This window comes from Spermophilus citellus (assembly GCF_964194105.1).
Source record: "Spermophilus citellus genome assembly, chromosome: 1".
Classification (NCBI taxonomy): Eukaryota; Metazoa; Chordata; class Mammalia; order Rodentia; family Sciuridae; genus Spermophilus; species Spermophilus citellus.
The window spans coordinates 73872908-73891321 of NC_138182.1; the positions used below are offsets into that span (position 1 = coordinate 73872908).

Sequence of the window (18414 nt, forward strand, 5' to 3'; positions counted from 1 at the left end):
AAACAGTAGGTGAACTGATAATAGTTCACATGATATTAATTGCCCCACAAGGTATCAAGAATTAATAATTAGGTATTGGGAACTTTTTTTTAAAATTGTGGTTTAAAAAAAAAACCACACAGGAGCCAGGCACAGTGGCACACATCTGTAGTACCAATGGCTCTGGAGGCTGAGGCAGGAGGATCACAAGTTCAAAGCCAGCCTCAGCAAAAGTGAGGCACTGAGCAACTCAGTGAGACTCTGTCTCTAAATATAATACAAAAAGGACTGGGATGTGGCTCAGCGGTTAAGTGCCCCTGAGTTCATTATTTTTATTATAACTTCCAATCCCCAGTACCAAAACCAAAAATAACAACAAAAAAAAAAAAAAAAAAAGAAAGAAAGAAAACATAGGGCTGGGACTGTAGCTCAGAGGTAGAGTACTTGCCTCACATGTGTGAGGAACTGGGTTTTATTCTCAGCACCACATGTAAATAAATAAATGAAGGTCCTTTGACAACTAAAAAATATTTTAGAAAAACACATAACTTAGAAATTTTGTTTGTTTGTTTAAATACTGGGAAATGAACTCCGGGGCACTCTACCACTAAGCTACATCCCCAGTCTTTTTTATTTTTTATTTTGTCTCAGTCTTATGAGTAGCTGGGGATTATAGGTGTGTGCCACTGTGCCCAACTATAGAATAAAATTTATAATCTCAGCCATTTTAAAACACACGGTTTGGTATTGTCAAGTATATTCTTACGGTTTCTAAGCAGACTCCAGAACTTATTCATATTATAAAACTGAAACTCTGTAATCAATAAATAACAACTCCCTTCAGCCTCTGGCAACTCCCATCCTTTTTTTTTTTTTTTAATACCAGGGATTGAAATCGGGGGCTCTCGACACTGAGCCACATCTCCAGCCCTATTTTGTCTTTTTTTATAATAGAAATTATGGTTTTATTGTGTCCAACATATCAATAAATGAACTTTGAGCCTGACCCTGTAGATGCCCTCTCCTTGCCCAACCCTAGACACCTGCCCCTACTTACCTCTCCCATTCTGGAGAGAAGGGGCGTGTACTGGATGTCACCTGGCTAGCGTCTCACCTGTTAGGTGTGCATACCAGAAGCATGAAGAGGGCACTGGAAGGTTGGAGGTTTTAAGCTCACTTGATAGCACATCTGCGTGAGTAGCTACCCTACCCAGCCCCAGCAGAAGGCCTGGGGGCTCCTAGGAAGCTGCTAGTGATTTGCCTGGTTCTGTTCAGACATCTGAGGTAAGAAGGGCTAGAGAAGCACCTTGTTCGGCCTTCACCATGGCAGCAAGCATATAAATATAGGTGATATAAATAGTCCAGCTACTAGCAGAAAATATCTAGAGGAAGGGATGAAGACCAGCCCTAAAAGGGCAGGTGGGTAGATTGGGCACTGAGTGGCCACTCTGGCAACTGAGAGTGGAGAGTGTACTCCTGCCCCCTGGTGGTTAGAGGAAGAGATGTGTCCAGCCTCCAGGGCTGGCAGGCATAGCACCTTGAAGAGGGAGAAGCAAGGGGGCCAGTCACAGGTGGCTCAAGCCTCTGGCCTTAGAAAGTCATCCAACTGGAAAGGATGTAGATTATCTAAGCAACTCCTGTCAACTTCCAGATGAGAAAACCAACACCTAGAGGGGAATGACGTTGCTGGGTCATAGCTTGCTGCTTAGCCCAGTCATCTCTCCATTCATCCTCAACCAAAGTGGCCCATCTGCTCTCCAAACAGGAAGAGGAAGTGAAACAATTGGGAGCAGGGGAAGAATTCATACAGAAAATGATACTCCTAGGTGACTAGCCTCTTCCAGCCAAGGATAGGCCGGGAAAAAGGTTAGGTGAGGGATGGAGCTTCTCCTAATGCTAACACATGTAAGCACATGTACACCATGCATATAATACCTGGATACCCATTCTCAAAGTCCAGAATAGTGCCTTGAGAGAGAGAGAGAGAGAGAGAGAGAGAGAGAGAAAGTGTGTGTATGTGTGTGTGTGTGTGTGTGTGTGTTACCTGCAGGAAACTCAGGAATTTGGGACCCTATAATAGGACCCAAATCCTAAACTGGACACTTTTAGTATGATAGCTCTATTTCCTGTCTAGGGCAAATAGAAGGGATGCTGATCCACACTCAAGGCAACAAACAGCAGAGAAAAATCTGACATAAATTGGAAGGTAAGGAGGGGAGAGTATGGGAAGAGGGCACTAATCAAAATTATCTGCATTTTTTCAGAGTTCAGAGAGAGAAGTGGCATGGGCCTGAGATAGCCTAGATGCCTAGGCTATTGGGGTGCTCCCCCTGCTAACTGGGAAGAACAGATGGCCTACATACTGGCCTTGCACTTAGCTTATCCACTAGAGTTCCAGAAGGGTTGGGAGGGTGAAGAAGGAATGGTAACTCTTCAGCCATCCAAGGAGCCACTGCCCTTGTTCTTGCGGCTGAGAGGGAAGGCAGACTTGCTCTGGGGCTGGGTCATTTTGCTGGCCAGGTAGACAAAGGGCTTCAGGAGGGAGCCGCGGTCAGCCACTGATACCTCCCACAGCTTCACCTTCTCTGACTTGGCCCAATGCTGAGCCACATCTGGGTCTACACGCCACTGTTCCTGTAGGTCACACTTATTGCCCAGGACCACCATGGTGACCACCTTCTTATCCTTAGATTTGTCAATCTCCTTCTTGAGTAGCTCCACACATTGAAAGGACCCTCGGCTATCTGTGCTGTAGACCAGGAGGTAGCCATCCGTGCAGGAGAAGCAGTGCCGGGGCAGCTCAGCCCCATCTCGAAGCCTCCGGGTGTCCTAGAAACACACCTGTTCCCGCACTCCCTGATCTGTCTCAATAGAGCCTACTAGATATCTTCCTGGGTTTCAATCATCTCAGAACCTCCTAGGGCTCCCACAGAACCCCTACCCAACCCCTCCCAGCTGGCAGAAAACAGGGCAGCCGCAGCACCGCCCCCTATTTTGTCTTTTATTTAGAGACAGGGTGTCACCAGTTGCTTAGTGCCTCACTAAATTGCTGAGGCTCACTTTGAACTCACTATCCTATGTTTCAGCCTCTGAGACAGTGGGATTACAGGTGTGTGCCACTATGCTCAGCTTCGCAGCCCTCGTTGCACTTTGTATCTCTATGAATTTGACTATTTGGGATACCTCATACAAATGGGATTATAGATTGTATTTGTTTTTCTGTGACTGGCTTAATTCATATAAGAATGAGTGAATAAGAATACATGAATCAGAATACATATTATGCAATGTGAATATATATTATATAGAATGAAGAATATATACTATATAACATATATGTATGTATGTGTGTGTGTGTGTGTATATAGGCTCAGGCTGCTACAGAAAGCTTAGTGTAGTGGTGCTTGTCTATAGTCCTAGTTTCTTAGGAGGCCTCTCTGCAGGCTGAGTGGGAGGATCACTTGACCCAGAAATTTAAGACCAATATAGGCAACATAGAGAGACCCTGTCTCAAAACACCACCAACAAAAATTATCATAGACTGGTATGTTAAACAAGAGATTTATTTCTCAGTTTGGGAGGCTGAAATTTAGAGATCCGATTAGCTGTGATTGGGTTCTTCAGTAAGTCCTCTACCTGGTTAGCAGAAGATTGATTCTTAGGCCTGGCACAGTGATGCACACCTGTAATCCCATGGGCTCAGGAGGCTGAGGCAGAAGGATCATGAGTTCAAAGCCAGCCTCAGCAACTTAGTGAGTCTGTAAGCAACTCAGCAAGGCCCTGTCTCTAAATAAAATACAAAAAAGGGCTGGAGATGTGCCTCAGTGAGTAAGCCCCTCTGGGTTCAATCCCCAGTAACAAAGCAAAACAAAAGGTTAATTCTTTGTTATATCAACAAATGGCAGAGAGAGAGAGAGAGAGAGAGAGAGAGAGAGAGAGAGAGAGAGAGAGAAAACAGGCTCTCATACCTCTCTTCTTATAAGAGTTCCAATCCTATTCATAACCTAATTACCTCCAAAGGCACAATACAATACAATTACCAATACAACGGTATTGGAGTATTTCAACCATATAGGATTTCAACATATGAATTTGAGGGAGGGACACACAAATATTCAGTCCATAGCACATGTATGTATTTTACACATATACATTCAGGACTCCTCCTTTTATTTTTTTCCTCTTTATTTTCATAGTCATCTATTACAAGCCAAAGGGGAGGGATGCTCTTTTAATGCATTTTACATATTTTTCTTGATTGCTGGGGAATATGCTGGGATGAAAGCCGAGCATTTGTAATGTAGCCTACTCCTGATGTGACCCACAGAGATTGCACCTTTAAAATCCTAGCCTTGTGAATTGGCAGGCTACCATCAGAAAATGCAAGAAATGAACCTTGAGTAAAAATGGACTGAAAGGCTGAAATAAAGATGTTCCATTAAGTATAAAAATGTGCTGTTGTAAGTTCTGTGACAATCAAGTAAAACCATGAGATCAACCCATTGGACGGTACATGCAAGACACTGAATTTGAGGGTTGATGCTTTGTCAATGGAAAGGCGGTGAAAGATGATAGGAGTAGACTGGTTTATCCTAGGTGCCTGAAGTCAGAGTCAACACAGCCAATGTTTCTCTGAGTTGTGCGGTAGGAGTGGAGGGGAGTGCACTATCTCTAATAGTGGAATTTATTTACAGAGTGGAGCAGCAATCTTATCCTTGAGTCTTTTTTTTTTTTTTATTGGTTGTTCACAACATTACAAAGCTCTTGACATAACATACTTCATACATTGGACTGAAGTGGGTTATGAACCCCCAATTTTACCCCAAATGCAGATTGCAGAGTCACATCGGTATCCTTGAGTCTTATATGGGCTAGCAGACGTCACTGTGGGTGAGGGTGGGATTCCCAGGATGTTTTCCATCAATCAGGAGGACTGAAAGAGCTGGCCACAGATAGTTATTCATCTTCCCATTTCCTCGTTGCACTGTGTGCTACCTGATGGTCAGGGCACTGTCTTATTCAGCTTTGCACTTCCTCATGCCAGCTCCACTGCCTAGCACACAGTCAGTACTCAGTGAATACTACATGCGGAGTACTACTTGGTGGAGTACTACACAGTAATCAGTGAATAAAACACTCATTCCCTGAGGAGCCTCTTGATTCCCATAGGTCATGAAGTCTTCATCACAAAAAAGGACTGTTCTTTGAAGATCTGCAAGGTGGGTAGGGGCATCTGCGCTACCCCCCAAGATCTTTGCAGCCCATCCATCATTCATCACTTTATTTTACTTGCCCTTTTAATTTCACAAGGATGACCAAACTTGACCGACTTTCCACCATGGCTTATACCATGTGGCTCAGCACATTCACAGACACCTAATGAGGAAACCTGGCTCAACCACAGCTTTGTAGCTGCCCTCAGCCAGCCCCCACAAGTGGTTCCTACCTCTAGCTAATCTCAGCATTTAAGTCCTGCTATGATTTGAATTGGTATCCCCCAGAGGTGTTTATGTACAAGCTTGGTCCCCAGGGTTAGTGGTATTAGGTACTGTGGACCTTTAAGAGGTAGGGACTAGTAGGGGTTTCTTAGGCTGCTGGGAGAATGCTCTCAAAAGGGATTGTGGGGCCATGGTCTCTCTGTCTCCTCTCTCTCTCTCTCTCTCTCTCTCTCTCTCTCTCTCTCTCCATATAACTGCTTTCCCTAACACTCATTCCCACAGTGATTGCTGCCCTTAATACAGGCCCAAACCATGGAGCTGCCTTGTCTTTGTCTTGAACTTTCAGAACCAAGAGCCACAATAAATCCTCTTTACTTCACGAGTAGCTTGTATCGGGTATTTCATTATAGTGTTGCAAATCTGACTGATACAGGCTCCCGTCTTTGTTTCCTGAGGACATAATGACTTTTAACAAATGATTTATAGGACATACAAATGTCCTATAGATCATTTGGTAAAAGTTCAAGACAAAAGAGCTAGGGCTGTAGCTCTGTTGCAGAGAGCTTGACTATCACGTGTGAGCACTGGGTCCGATCCCTAGCACCACATAAAAATAAACAAATAAAATAAAGGCATGCTGTCCATCTACAACTACAAAAATAAATTTTTTAAAAGTCCTATAGTTGGTCCAGGACTTGAGAAATCTAAGAGATTAAACTTATTTAAGGATAACATGTCAGTGATGAGCAGGTACTTATAAGTAAAACCTATACACAGTTTATTAAACACCTCTTTCATTTGCACACACAGATTACTTGCTGTAACAAAAAGATTTTAAAACAAGACCAGCCTGTAATCTCAGCAATTCAAAAGGCAGAAGCAGAGGCAGAGGCAGGAGGATTGCTAGTTCAAATCCAGCCTTAGCAATTTGGTGAGGCCCTAAATAACTCAGCAAGACCCTGTCTCAAAATAAAATCTAACAAGGGGTAGAGATGTTGCTCAGTGGTTAAACAACCCTGGGTTCAACCCCTTGTACCAACAACAAAAATTAAAACAACAACGGGGTTAGGGATGTGACTCAAGCAGTAGCACGCCTGCCTGGCATGTGCGCGCGCGGCGCTGGGTTTGATCCTCAGCACCACATAAAATAAAATAAAGATGTTGAAAAAAAAATCAAAAACAACAACAACAATAATAACAATAAATACCCAGAGACCAAAATAACTTAGAAGTTCTTTTTTATTGTAATTGTTCAGATAAGGTGCTTCAGGCTTGTGGGACACCTCTGCCATCCTTTGCTTGGTGAAACGTTGGGTGCTAAAGTTTCTCACTAAAGACCTGGAGGAAGGAGAGATAGGGGAAGAACTCACACAGTCATTTTCAAGGATGTTATATGCATCACTTCCAATCACAATGCAATGCAAGACTTAATCACAGAGTCACAGGGAACTGAAGGCAAGTCTCAGGCTACACAGCCATGCTAAATTGTGCTCCTGGCCCTAATCATGCCTTGCCTCCTCCTCCTTCATCAAAACAGCCCTGGACCCAGTGTAACATATTACATAATATCTATTTGGACTTTTCCCCCAAAATAACATTCTCTTTGCCTTTGCACCTGCTATTCTCTCTTCTGGAAAACTCTTCCTCCCCTTCCTGCTCATCCCTGAAGGTGGGGAATCTCCTAAAGTAGTAAACCTAAAAGATTTGGAGCCAGCAAGGTGCAGGGTGCTGCTTGGACCCTAGACAGCAGTGCAGCCCTTTATCAGCTGCCCATGCCACTGCCTTGGGAGCCAACCTGCCCTTCGACATCTACCCGTCACCAAGCCTGAAGGGGTCCAGGGCTCTTGTACCAAAGACCTCTCAAATCCAGCCTGGCTTCTCTCAGTCTCCCTGTCACTGTTGGAGTTTTCAAAAGGGATGTGTTTTTGACTGAAAGGGGCTCCAGGACAACAGGTGTGAGCTGGGCCAGTTCTAGGCAAACCAGATGACCCAGGATCTGTGGCTACCTCATCTCTTTATATTAATTGTGGATGGACACAATACCTTTATCTTATTTATTTATTTTTACACAGTGCTGAAGATCAAACTCAGTGCCTCACATGCGCTAGGCAAGTGCTCTACCACTGAGCCACCATGCTAGCCCCTATCCTCATCCCTTGCCTACCTCAAGTCTCCTCACTTCTCGCCTAGTGAATAACAAGTACTTCCTGTCTGGTCTTCCTGATTCCAGCCTTGACCTTTCCATCCCATTTTCCATATGACAGCTCAAGGGATCTGTTTAACACATATTCATAGCACTCCCTGTTCATACTTTTCAGGGTCTTATAATCATCTTAAACTTTCAATGACATTATTGTTATGATGTCTTAAATAGTTGGTTACTTCTGCTGTGTGTCCATTCCTGCTGTTTGCTATGTTTGGATAAATCTTCTCCAAAGTTCCATGGGCTAAAAACCTGGTTGCAAGGCTGTGACTCCAATGGGAGATGGGGGAACCTTAAAGAGGTGGGGCCTACAGGAGGAAGTTAGGTCCCTGGTGTATGTCCCTGAAGGGGAGATTGGGACACCAATCCCTTTCCCTCTTTCTCTTTGCCTCCCAACCACCGTGAGGTAAGTAGTTTTTTCTACCTTGTGCTTCCACCAAAAACAGTGGACAAGTCTATCAAGGTTTAAATGTTAAAAAAAAAACAACAACAACAAAATTGTTCCCTCTTTTTAAGTTGGTTTACCTCAGGAATTTGTTATAGTAATGGAAAGCTCCTAATACACTGCTTATAACAATATTCCTGAGACTGGGTGATGTATAAAGAATAGAAATTTATTCCTCACAGCTTTAGAATCTGTCCAATATCTAAGTGCCTGCGGGTTCCATGTCTGGTGAGGGCTGCTCTCAGCTTCTAAAATGATGCCTTGTTGTTGTCTCCTTTGGAGGGAAAGAAGGCTGCATCCTCATATGGTGGAAGGTGGAAGGGCAAGTGTACTGAATGCTGTGTGAAGCCTCTTTTAAAAGGGCTTTCATAGGGAGGCCCCCTGAAAGAAAACTCACTTCTTTTTTTGGTACCAGATTGAACTCAGAGGCACTTAACCACTGAGCCACACTCCCAACCTTTTTTTTTTTTTTTTTATTTTGAGAAAGGGTCTTGCTAAGTTGATGAGGCTGGCTTTGAACTTGCAATCCTTCTGCCTCAGTCTCCCGAGCTGCTGAGATTACAGGTGTGCACTGCACCCAGCCTGGAAAAAGTCACCTCTTAAAGGCAACATCTTTTAATACCATCACACTGGCTGTTAATTTTCAGTACCTGACTTATAGGAAACACATTTAAACCAGAACAACATTTTAGCTTAGATTATGTAATGTTCTTGCTGAATCAATAATTCTTGGGTTTTGATATAGCAGGGTTTTATAATTGCTTCATATGTTACAAATTTCATTGTAACCTACATATTTAGATGTAGGTTTATCTAATTAATAAACCAGGGATCCAGGTGTGGTGGCACAGACCTGCAAACCCAACTACTCCTTTAGGAGGCTGAGGCAGGAGGATCACAAGTTTGAGATTAGCCTCAGCAATTTAGCAAGACCCCACCTCAAAATGAAAAATAGAAAGGGCTGGAGATGTAGTGCAGTGGTAGAGCACCCCTGGCTTTAATCCCAGAACCACTTAAAAAAGGTAGGGGATGTTTTAGCCAGCCTACATCATGGCAGAAGAGCATGGCAGAGGGAAATGGCTCATGATGATCAGAAAGCAGAGACTCCACTCTCCAGGTATAAAATATATACCCCATAGCCACGGCTCCAATGAACCACTTCTTCCAGCCACATCCCACCTGCCTCCAGTTTCCACTCAGTTAATCCCACCACTCAGTTATTCCCACCAGGGATTAATTCTCTGATTAGGGTAAGGTTATTATCCAATTATTTCTCCTCCAAAACTTCTTGCATTGTCTCACATGTGAGTTTTGGGGGACACCACATCTAAACCATAATAGGGGGTTTGGGGATGTAGCTCAGTGGTAGAATGCTTGCCTAGCATGCTCAAGGCCCTGGGTTTTATCCTTCACACCAAAATAAATAAATAAATAAATAAAATGAATAAATAAACTAGGGAAGTTTTTTTAAATAGAAATTCATAACCTGAATATACAAAGAATTTGAAAAACTCAACACCAAAAAAACCTGTTTAATAAATGAGCAATTAAACTAAATAGACACTTTTCAAAAGAACAAATATCCAAAAATTATGTGAAAAAATGTTTAACATCTTTAACCATCAGGGTTTTATAGTCAGCTATTTTGCTGCTGTGACCAAAAGTCTTGACAAAAACAATTTTAAGGAGTAAAAGTTTATGTGGAGGCTCACAGTTTCAGAGGTCTCAGTCTATAGATGGCCAACTTCATTCCAGGTCAGAGGGGCAAAATATATATCCCAATGGCACACTTCCAGGGACCTATGTCCTTCAGCCATACCCTACTTACCTACAGTTACCACCAAGTTAATCCCTATCAGAGAGTTAAAAACTGATCAGGTTAAACCTTTTATAACAAACACAATCATTTCTTCTTTAAACTTTATTGCATTGTCTCACACACAAGTCTTAGGTTCTTGCTAAATTGCTGAGGCTGGCTTTGAACTTGCAATCTTCCTGCCTCAGCCTCCCAAGTTGCTGAATTACAGATGTGTGCCACCACACCCAGCACACATGAGCTTCTGGGGGACACCTAATATCTAAACTATGGTACAAGGAAATGCAGATTAAAAACTACACTGAGATTCTACCTCACTCCCATCAGAATGGCAATCATCAAGAATACAAATAACAATAATGTTGATGAGGATGTGGAAGGGGAAGGAACCCTTATACACTGTTGGTGGCCTTGTAAATTAGTACAATCATATGGAATTTTGTATACAAATTTCTCAAAAAATTAAAAATGGAATTATCATATGATCCTGTTACACAACTTCTGAGTTTTAATCCAAAAAATTAAAGACAACATACTGTAGAGATACATGCATCCCCATGTTTCAGCACAATTCAGGATGCAACCAGCCAAGGTATCTGTCAACAGATAAGTGGATAAAGAATATGTGATATGTCTGCCCAATGGAGTTTCATTCAGTTATAAAGAAGATGAAATTATGTCATTTGTAGGAAAATGGATGCAACTAAAGGGGATCATGTTAATCGAAATAAGCCAAACTTAGAAGGTTAGGGGTTGTATGTTTTCTCTCATATGCAGAAGCTAGAGAGAACAAAGGAGAGAAATGAATCTCAAGAAAGTAGAAGAGACTGTTTGTTAGGGTGGAGGAAGGGAATTGGGAGAGGGAAGAGGAGAAGGCAAGGGGAGAAACTGGGGAGTGAAACGGACCAGATTATGTTATGTGCATGTATGAACATGCCACAGTGAAGCCCACTATTCTGTATAATTAATATGTACCAATAAAATAGATGATATAAATATAATATTTGCAAATAAATATAAATATAATCCTCTAAGGGGCCCCAAAGACCTTTAAACTGAGATAAAAATTGGTTAATACTGCTTTTTAGATTTTTTAAAAAAATATTTATTTTTTAGTTATAGGTGGACACAATATCTTCATTTTATATTTATGTGGTGCTGAGGATTGAACCCAGTGCCTCACCCATGCTAGGCAAGCACTCTACCTCTGAGCTACAACCCTAGCCCCTGCTTTTTAGATTCTTGTAATGGCTCCTGCTCATTTATTCTACCCCAACTCTCCTTTCCAGACAGTCCCCCAAATATTCCATCCTTGGTTCTTTGCACATATATTTACTCTGCCTGAAAACTAGCCTCACACTCTTCACCCCCCACTCTTCATCTTCCACATTTCAATGTATCACACCACAGGAAACTGCTCCTGGAACTCCCTTCCCCTACTGTGTTCCTCAGCTTTTCTTCTCTGTGACCGAAACACCTAACAACAACTGAGAGAAGGAATCGTTTATTTTGGCTCATGGTTTCAGAGGCCAACTCCATTGCTCTGGGCTTAAGGTGAGGCAGAACATCACAGCAGAAGGGAATGGCTGAGAAAAGCTGCTCAGCTCATGGCGGACAGGAAGCTGGAAAGAGAGAAGGAGCCAGAGATACAAAATATAATCCCCAAAGTTACCCCCAGTGACCCATCTCCTCCAGCTACATCCTGTCTGCCTACCACCACTCCTGCTCAGTACAGTAATCCTTTCAAAGGGATCAATGGATTAATCCAATGATTAGGTTACAGCTCTTATAACCTAATCATCTCACCTCTGCATATTCCTGGATTAACACAAGAACTTTTGGGGATGCCTCATATCCAAACCCTAACACCCACCCAACACCTTGAACTTCCCCTGTCATGGCACTTTTCAGCAGATAGTAATGTCTTGAAAGTCTGAAAGCTCTGTGAAGGGAAAGCCTAAGGCCCATATATATCTTACTGATTGTTCTATTCCTAGCCCTTAGAAGACTAAGCTCAGTTCATAGGGACTTTGATCAACTGTCCATGTTTTCTGAGTCCTTCTCGTCCCTGTTGTGAGGCTTCTCTCTCAGCCATATCCACACACATTTTCTTGAACCTGGGCCCTTTCACCAGTTCTCCCTATGATTTGCTAGGTTGCAGGACTGCACCAAGTTGTCTTCAGGGCTTACACTCAGGAGTCTTACTTCAAGCCATGGCTACTGTACAACTCTGGTGTCCTACAGAGCTCAGGGATCCTCAGAGGGGCTCTTGATTTCCTTGAGCTATGGAACACTGATAACACCAACTGCTGGTGAGGACCTGGAGCAACAGGAACTCTTGTTCATTGTTGGTGGCAATGCAAAATGGCACAGCCATTTTGGAAGACAGTTTGGTGTTTTCTTATAAATTTAAACACTCTTACTAGATGACCCAGCAATCATGCTCCTTGGTATTTACCCAAAGGAATTGAGAACATGTCCACATAAAAACCTACAAAAGTATATTTATAACAGCTTTATTCAAAACTTGGAAGCAACGTAGATGTTCTTCAAATATTCTTTATTTATGGATAAAAATTGGATCCCTTACAATGAAATTTTTAAAAAAAATTTGTAGTTATAGATGGACAGCATGCCTTTATTTTGTTTATTTTTATGTGGCACTCTGATGGGGGAGGTTGACAGTCCGGGAGGTTGTGGCTGTGTGGGCCAGGGAGTATGTGAGAACTCGGTGTATCTTCTGTACAATGTTGCTATGAGCCTAAAAATGCTCCAAAAAATATAGTCTGTTATTTTTAAAAAAGCCTAGCTCTATGGTTCCTGAATCTGACTCCTTGAAGTTCTTTATCCTGTCCCCAGTGACCTCAAACATTTTAGGTAGAACAGTGTGTTCTTATATCATCAAAAAAAAAAAAAAAAAACCACAAATCCTGAGTCAATTGTTTATGGAATAAACGTTGGGAGTTAGGAAGTCAGACTTGGTTTTTGTCACTCAAAAAGTGCTTTCTCCCAAAGCTTCCCTTTGCCTTGAGACTGAAAATCTAGCTAATTCAGTTTTAACTCAAGCTGTGTCCCCTCTGTGAGGGCATGTCTCATGGGCCAGATTTTATGGTGGAAGGGACGTAGGATAAAAAGGAACTAATGAGAATGTGTTTTATATCAGAATATCATCCTTGCAGGGTGTGGTGGCACATGCTTGTAATCTCAGCTGCCTGGGAGGCTGAGGCAGGAGGATGTTGACTTCAAAGCCAGCCTTAGCAAAGTCAGTGAGACCCTGTCTCTAAATAAAATACAATTAGGGCTGTGGCTGTGGCTCAGTGGTCACATGCCCCTGAGTTCAATCCCAGTACCAAAAAAAAAAAAAAAAGAAAAGGAAAAAAAATCATTCTTATACATGTACAATCACAGAACAAACGTACAGACACTCTTTAAAATAACATGGGGTTGTATGCACAGTGATTCCATCTCTAAGAATTATTCCTACAGATACATTTACAAAGCAAGGTAAAAATAAATGTACACAGATCTTTTACAACACTTTTTAATAATAGGGAAAACCTAAATATCCATCAATAGAAACTGGTTAAAAAATGTTGCATCTGTAAAATGAAATTTTGTACTGTTGTTAAAAAGAACAAAGCAGTTTATGAAAGCTGACATGCAAAATTGTCCCTGATGTAGCATTAAAATTAACAGGTAAACATTTGCATATGACCAGAAAATGTCTATAAGAATGCATGAGAAAGAGGTAGCTGAGCAGTATCAATAGGAATGGAGAGAGAAGAGGGCATAAATTTTATTTTATTCTCTTCTATATTATTTGACTTGGGGTCAGGTACTGGGGATTGAACTCAGGGGCACTCAACCCCTGAGCCACATCCCCAGCTATTTTGTATTTTATTTAGAGACAGGGTCTCACTGAGTTGCTTGAGCCTTGCTATTGCTGAGGCAGCCTTTGAACTTGAGATCTTCCCTCCTCAGACTCCCAAGCCACTGGGATTATAGGTGTGCACCACCACACCTAAACTTATTTTTGTTGTTGTTGTTTTGTCTTTTTTTTTTTTTTTGAAATTTTTATTGATACTTTTTAGTTTTCTATAACATTAGGATACATTTTGACATAATCACCAAAGCATGGAATATAATTTGTTCTAATTCAGTCCCTAGCACTTCCCCACTCTTACTCTAGTGATCTTTCTGCAATTTATTTATACTGTTTTAAATAAATTTAGAATTGCATTTATAGCCAAGCATAGTGGCATGTGCCTCTGGACCCAGCACTGGGGCGGTTAACCTAGGAAGATCACTTGAGCCCAGGAGTTGGAGGCCAGCCTGAGCAACATAGTAAGATCCCATTAAAAAAAAAATTAAGTTGCTTTTACCACTTGCAACACATTGAGGACATCTCTATATATGAGAGTATGATATTTTAATGGTATTTTATCCCAGGGACATACCAAAACTATTAACCTAACCTCCATGCCCTGATTTGAATGTCCTCTCCATAACTCAGTTTGAAATTTAATTGCTTTTGCAAGTGTTGAGAGGTAAGACCTTTAAGAGCCGGTTAGGTCATGAAGGTTCTGCCCTCATGAATGGACTAATACCATTATCAGGGGAATGAGTTAGCTATGGTGGGAGTGGCTTCCTGATTAAAAAGGATGAATTGGGCCTGATTTTTCTTCCTTGATCTTGCACACTCAGGCTTGCCCTCAGCCATATTATGATGCAGCATCTTCATCTTTGCACCTTAGCAGATGCTTGGTGCAAAGCACTTGGAGTTAGCCTCCACAACTGTGAAACAAATCTCTTCTCTTTATAATTTATCCAACCTGTGGTATTCCATTATAACAGCAGAAAATAAACTTATGATGTTTCCTTTTAAGCTGAAAATAGACTGTCTCTGAGTTTTTAAAATTTTAGACAAACTGGGTAAGTGTTCTTTCACATAATCTTCGCATACTGAAATCCTGGTTTTTAAAAAGTTTTTGCCATAGAAATTTTAAAATATTTGCAAAAGTAGAGAGACTAGTATAGTGACCCTCCAGGCATCTCATCCAGTTTCAACAATGACCACATGGGGGCATATCTGGGTTCTCTTCTACCTCACCTATGTTCCCCATTCCAGATCTGGAAGCTGCAAGTCCAAGATCCAAGTGTCAAAGTATTTGTTGCTTCTGAAGCTGGGAGGGGAATCTGTCCCAGTCTCCCCAGCTTTTGGAGATTTGCTGGAACTCTTTGGTCTTCCTTGGCAGTGCAGACATGTTGCTCAGATCTCTGCTTTTATCTTCAAGTGTCATTCTCCTTGTGAATCCACGTGTCCAAATCCCCTTTTTATGAAGACACCATTTAAATCGGATTAGGGCCCACAACAATGATTTCATTTTCTCTTGATTGCCTCTGTAAAAACCCTATTTCCAAATGAGGCCACGATCTGAGGATATTGTAGGTTAGACTTCCAAACCTACCTGTTTTGGGAGAACATGGCTGAAATGATGGGTTTCTAAAATTTAAATGTCAGAAGTATGAGAAATTTTAAGCCATGCATAAGGGAAAGACACATTTCATAAAAGCATAAGCTCTTCAATAAACTACATTTTCTCTGTGTGTGTGTGTGTATGTGGTGCTGGTACTGAACTCAGAGCCTCATGCATACTAGAAAAGTGCTCTATTATAAGCCCATAAGTTTCCTTAAGATTATTGCTTTCCCTCATCTTTTTTTTTCTTCTTTTTTTTTTAAATACCAGGGATTGAACTCAGGGGCACTTGATCACTGACCCACATCCCCAGCCCTATTTTGTATTTTATTTAGAGACAGGGTCTCACTGAGTTGCTTAGTGCCTCACTTTTGCTGAGGCTGGCTTTGAACTCAAGCTCTTCCTGCCTCCGCCTCCTGAGCCACTGGAATTACAGACATGTGCCACTGTGCCTGGCTGCTTTCATTAATCTTAAGGTTATCTGAGAAGATTTGGTTCACAAATTCAGGACACCATGCCAGTAGAATTTATCCTTCTGGGTGTGATGGTTTAGATGTGTGGTATGGAACAATGTAAGAACATTTGGAGATGAAATGATTGGTTTAAGACAGTCTTAACCCAATCAGTGAATTAATCTCCTGATGGGGATTTTCTTGAGAGGTTACTGAAGGCAGGTAGGGTATGCCTGGAGGAGGTGGGTCACTGGGGGATGTGGTAAGGGGTATCTGGCAAGTGAGGTCTCTCTCTCTCTCTGCTTCCTGATCATAATGTGAGCGCTTCCTTCTGCCACAGTCTTCTGCCATGATGTTCAAACTCAGGAATGGAGCTGGCCTTCTATGGACTGAGACCTCTGAAACCATGAGCCTCCATATAAACATTTCCTTCTCTAAAATTGTTCTTATCAAGTCTTTTAGTTATAGCAGTGAAAAAGCTGACTAAAATATCCGGAGGTGTTTTCTATTCTCTTTCATTATCCTCCACTAAGTTTCCTGGCCCAAGTGGAGCCCCAGCATGTCACCTCCCAGAAGGGGTGACACTTCTGCCATAGGCACATCTAGATGTCCAAGAAATCTTCCACAGCCACCACCTCATCCTTGCACTGCAGCACAGAAAGACTTCCTATGTAAGATCTCCTTGACCTCAATGCCTTTGAAGTGTTTTTGTTTTTGTTGTTAAAGCTTATTTTTGCATCCTGTTGTAAACAAAATGCAGCTTCCCTCTGCCCCTCTGTGCAGAATGGAAGGAATGATTACTTGTTTTGTTTTGTCAGAAAGCCTAAAAGATTTCTGGAGACTAAGCAGTCATTGACTTGGCCTAGTGACTTCCACACCATTCTTTCCCCATCTTTTCACCCTTGTTTTATCCTGAGGTAATTCCAGTACTTAGGTTTCCCCACTGTGAGAGAAAAGTGGAGTTCCTGTTCTCCTCCTCTCCAGCCTCATTGGCCATTCACACCCCAGGATGGTTCCACATTGCTTGCCAAATGGGGCACAATGCCATCTGGAATGTCAAACTCTCTCCCCAGAATCTTTGATCCTAATCTGTAGGCAAATCCTGTCCAGGAGGTGGGATGCGACACAAAATATGTAGAAGAGGGAGAAAAGCTAAAATTACGTGCTGGTAAGCTGTGCAAAATAAGCAAGCTAGGTTTTGATGAGAGAGGATGGGGAGGAGTTGTAAGTGGGGAAATATGTGGTGCCTGCATTCACCAGAAGGTTTGGGCTGTGGTGGTACCTGAACTTGACCTTCCCTACTCTCTTGGTTGTAGTGGTTTTGCAACCAGAGATCCTTGACTTTTTAGAAAAGTCCTTTGTCAAATGTTTTCCTTGTTTTCTCACTAATAAAACTCAGTTTTTTTTACAGCAGTCTCTTTAGCCCCCTGAATTATTGCATGTAATGTTCAAAAAACCTGATGTAGTAAATATTGCTATTTTCACCATGTTTTTCAGGTGCAGTGACAGTGACTCACTGAGGTCCTCAAGGAGAGCAGGATGCAGCCCGCAGAGCCTTTTTCAAGGTGCTTGGTGCTGAGGACCCTTCCATGGATTTTCTCTTTGTATCCTCACACTTCACAAGATGCCTTGGAATCTTTTCAAGAGACAAGAAAAGAGGCTCATTAACATGCCCAAGATCACACAACTCTGATTCAAATACAGTCCTAAGGAAGACTCTTTCTAATACACTAGGTGGCCCTGTCTAGCAGGTGGTCAAGGAGATCCTGCCAAGGTAGAGTTGCCCAACTGAAGGTGGCATTAGGTACTTGTTAGAATCCAAGGTTGTTTCTAAGATTCTTTTTTTCCCTTTAAAAGATGATTACATTTTCAAAAAATATACAGTAGTCCCCATTACTCATGGGAAATTCATTCCAAGACCCCCGGTGAATGTCTGAAAATATGGACAATAATACACTCTCTATATATTATGTTTTCTCCTATATATACATACCTATGATGAAGTTTAATTTATAAATTAGGCAGTAAGAGATTAACAACAACAATAATAAAATAGGACATTTATAAAAATATTATTAAATAGAACAATACTACTATAGTTGATCTGATAACTGAGATTGATAGTGACTATCAGGAGGGTAGTGTATACAGTACAGTGTGAATACCCTAAACCAAGGGATAATTTATGCTGCAACAAAAGTTATGTGAAAACTAGAATGGCAATATGTAAATCAATGGAAGTGTAACAGATGTGATACAGCAATCTGTATACGGGGTAAAAATGGGAGTTCATAACCCACTTGAATCAAACTGTGAAATATGATATATTAAGAACTATGTAATGTTTTGAACGACCAACAATAAAAATAAAAAAAAAGTTATGTGAAAGTGGTTTCTCTGTTTATTTTTTAAAAAATTATGGAACAAGGGATTTAATCCACTAAGCCACAACCCCACCCACCCATCCCCCCTCCCTTTATTTTATTTTATTTTATTTTTTGGAGAGAGGTTCTCATAAAGTTGTTTAGACTCTCTCTAAGTTGTTGAGGCTGGTCTTGAATTTTTGGTCCTCCTGTTTCAGCCTCCTTAGTTGCTGGGATTACA

At 41.6% G+C, this 18414-nt stretch overlaps 1 pseudogene across 1 annotated transcript in view; it reads right to left on the reverse strand.

The window, feature by feature from the left end:
* Positions 1–2412: 2412 nt before the first annotated feature.
* The window catches only part of LOC308640730 (NF-kappa-B inhibitor-interacting Ras-like protein 2), a 53837-nt pseudogene continuing 37835 nt past the window's right edge, over positions 2413–18414 (reverse strand). The window contains exon 3 of the transcript in view: positions 2413–2934. The product of the transcript in view is annotated as an NF-kappa-B inhibitor-interacting Ras-like protein 2 (transcript). The remainder of the gene's footprint in view (positions 2935–18414) is intronic.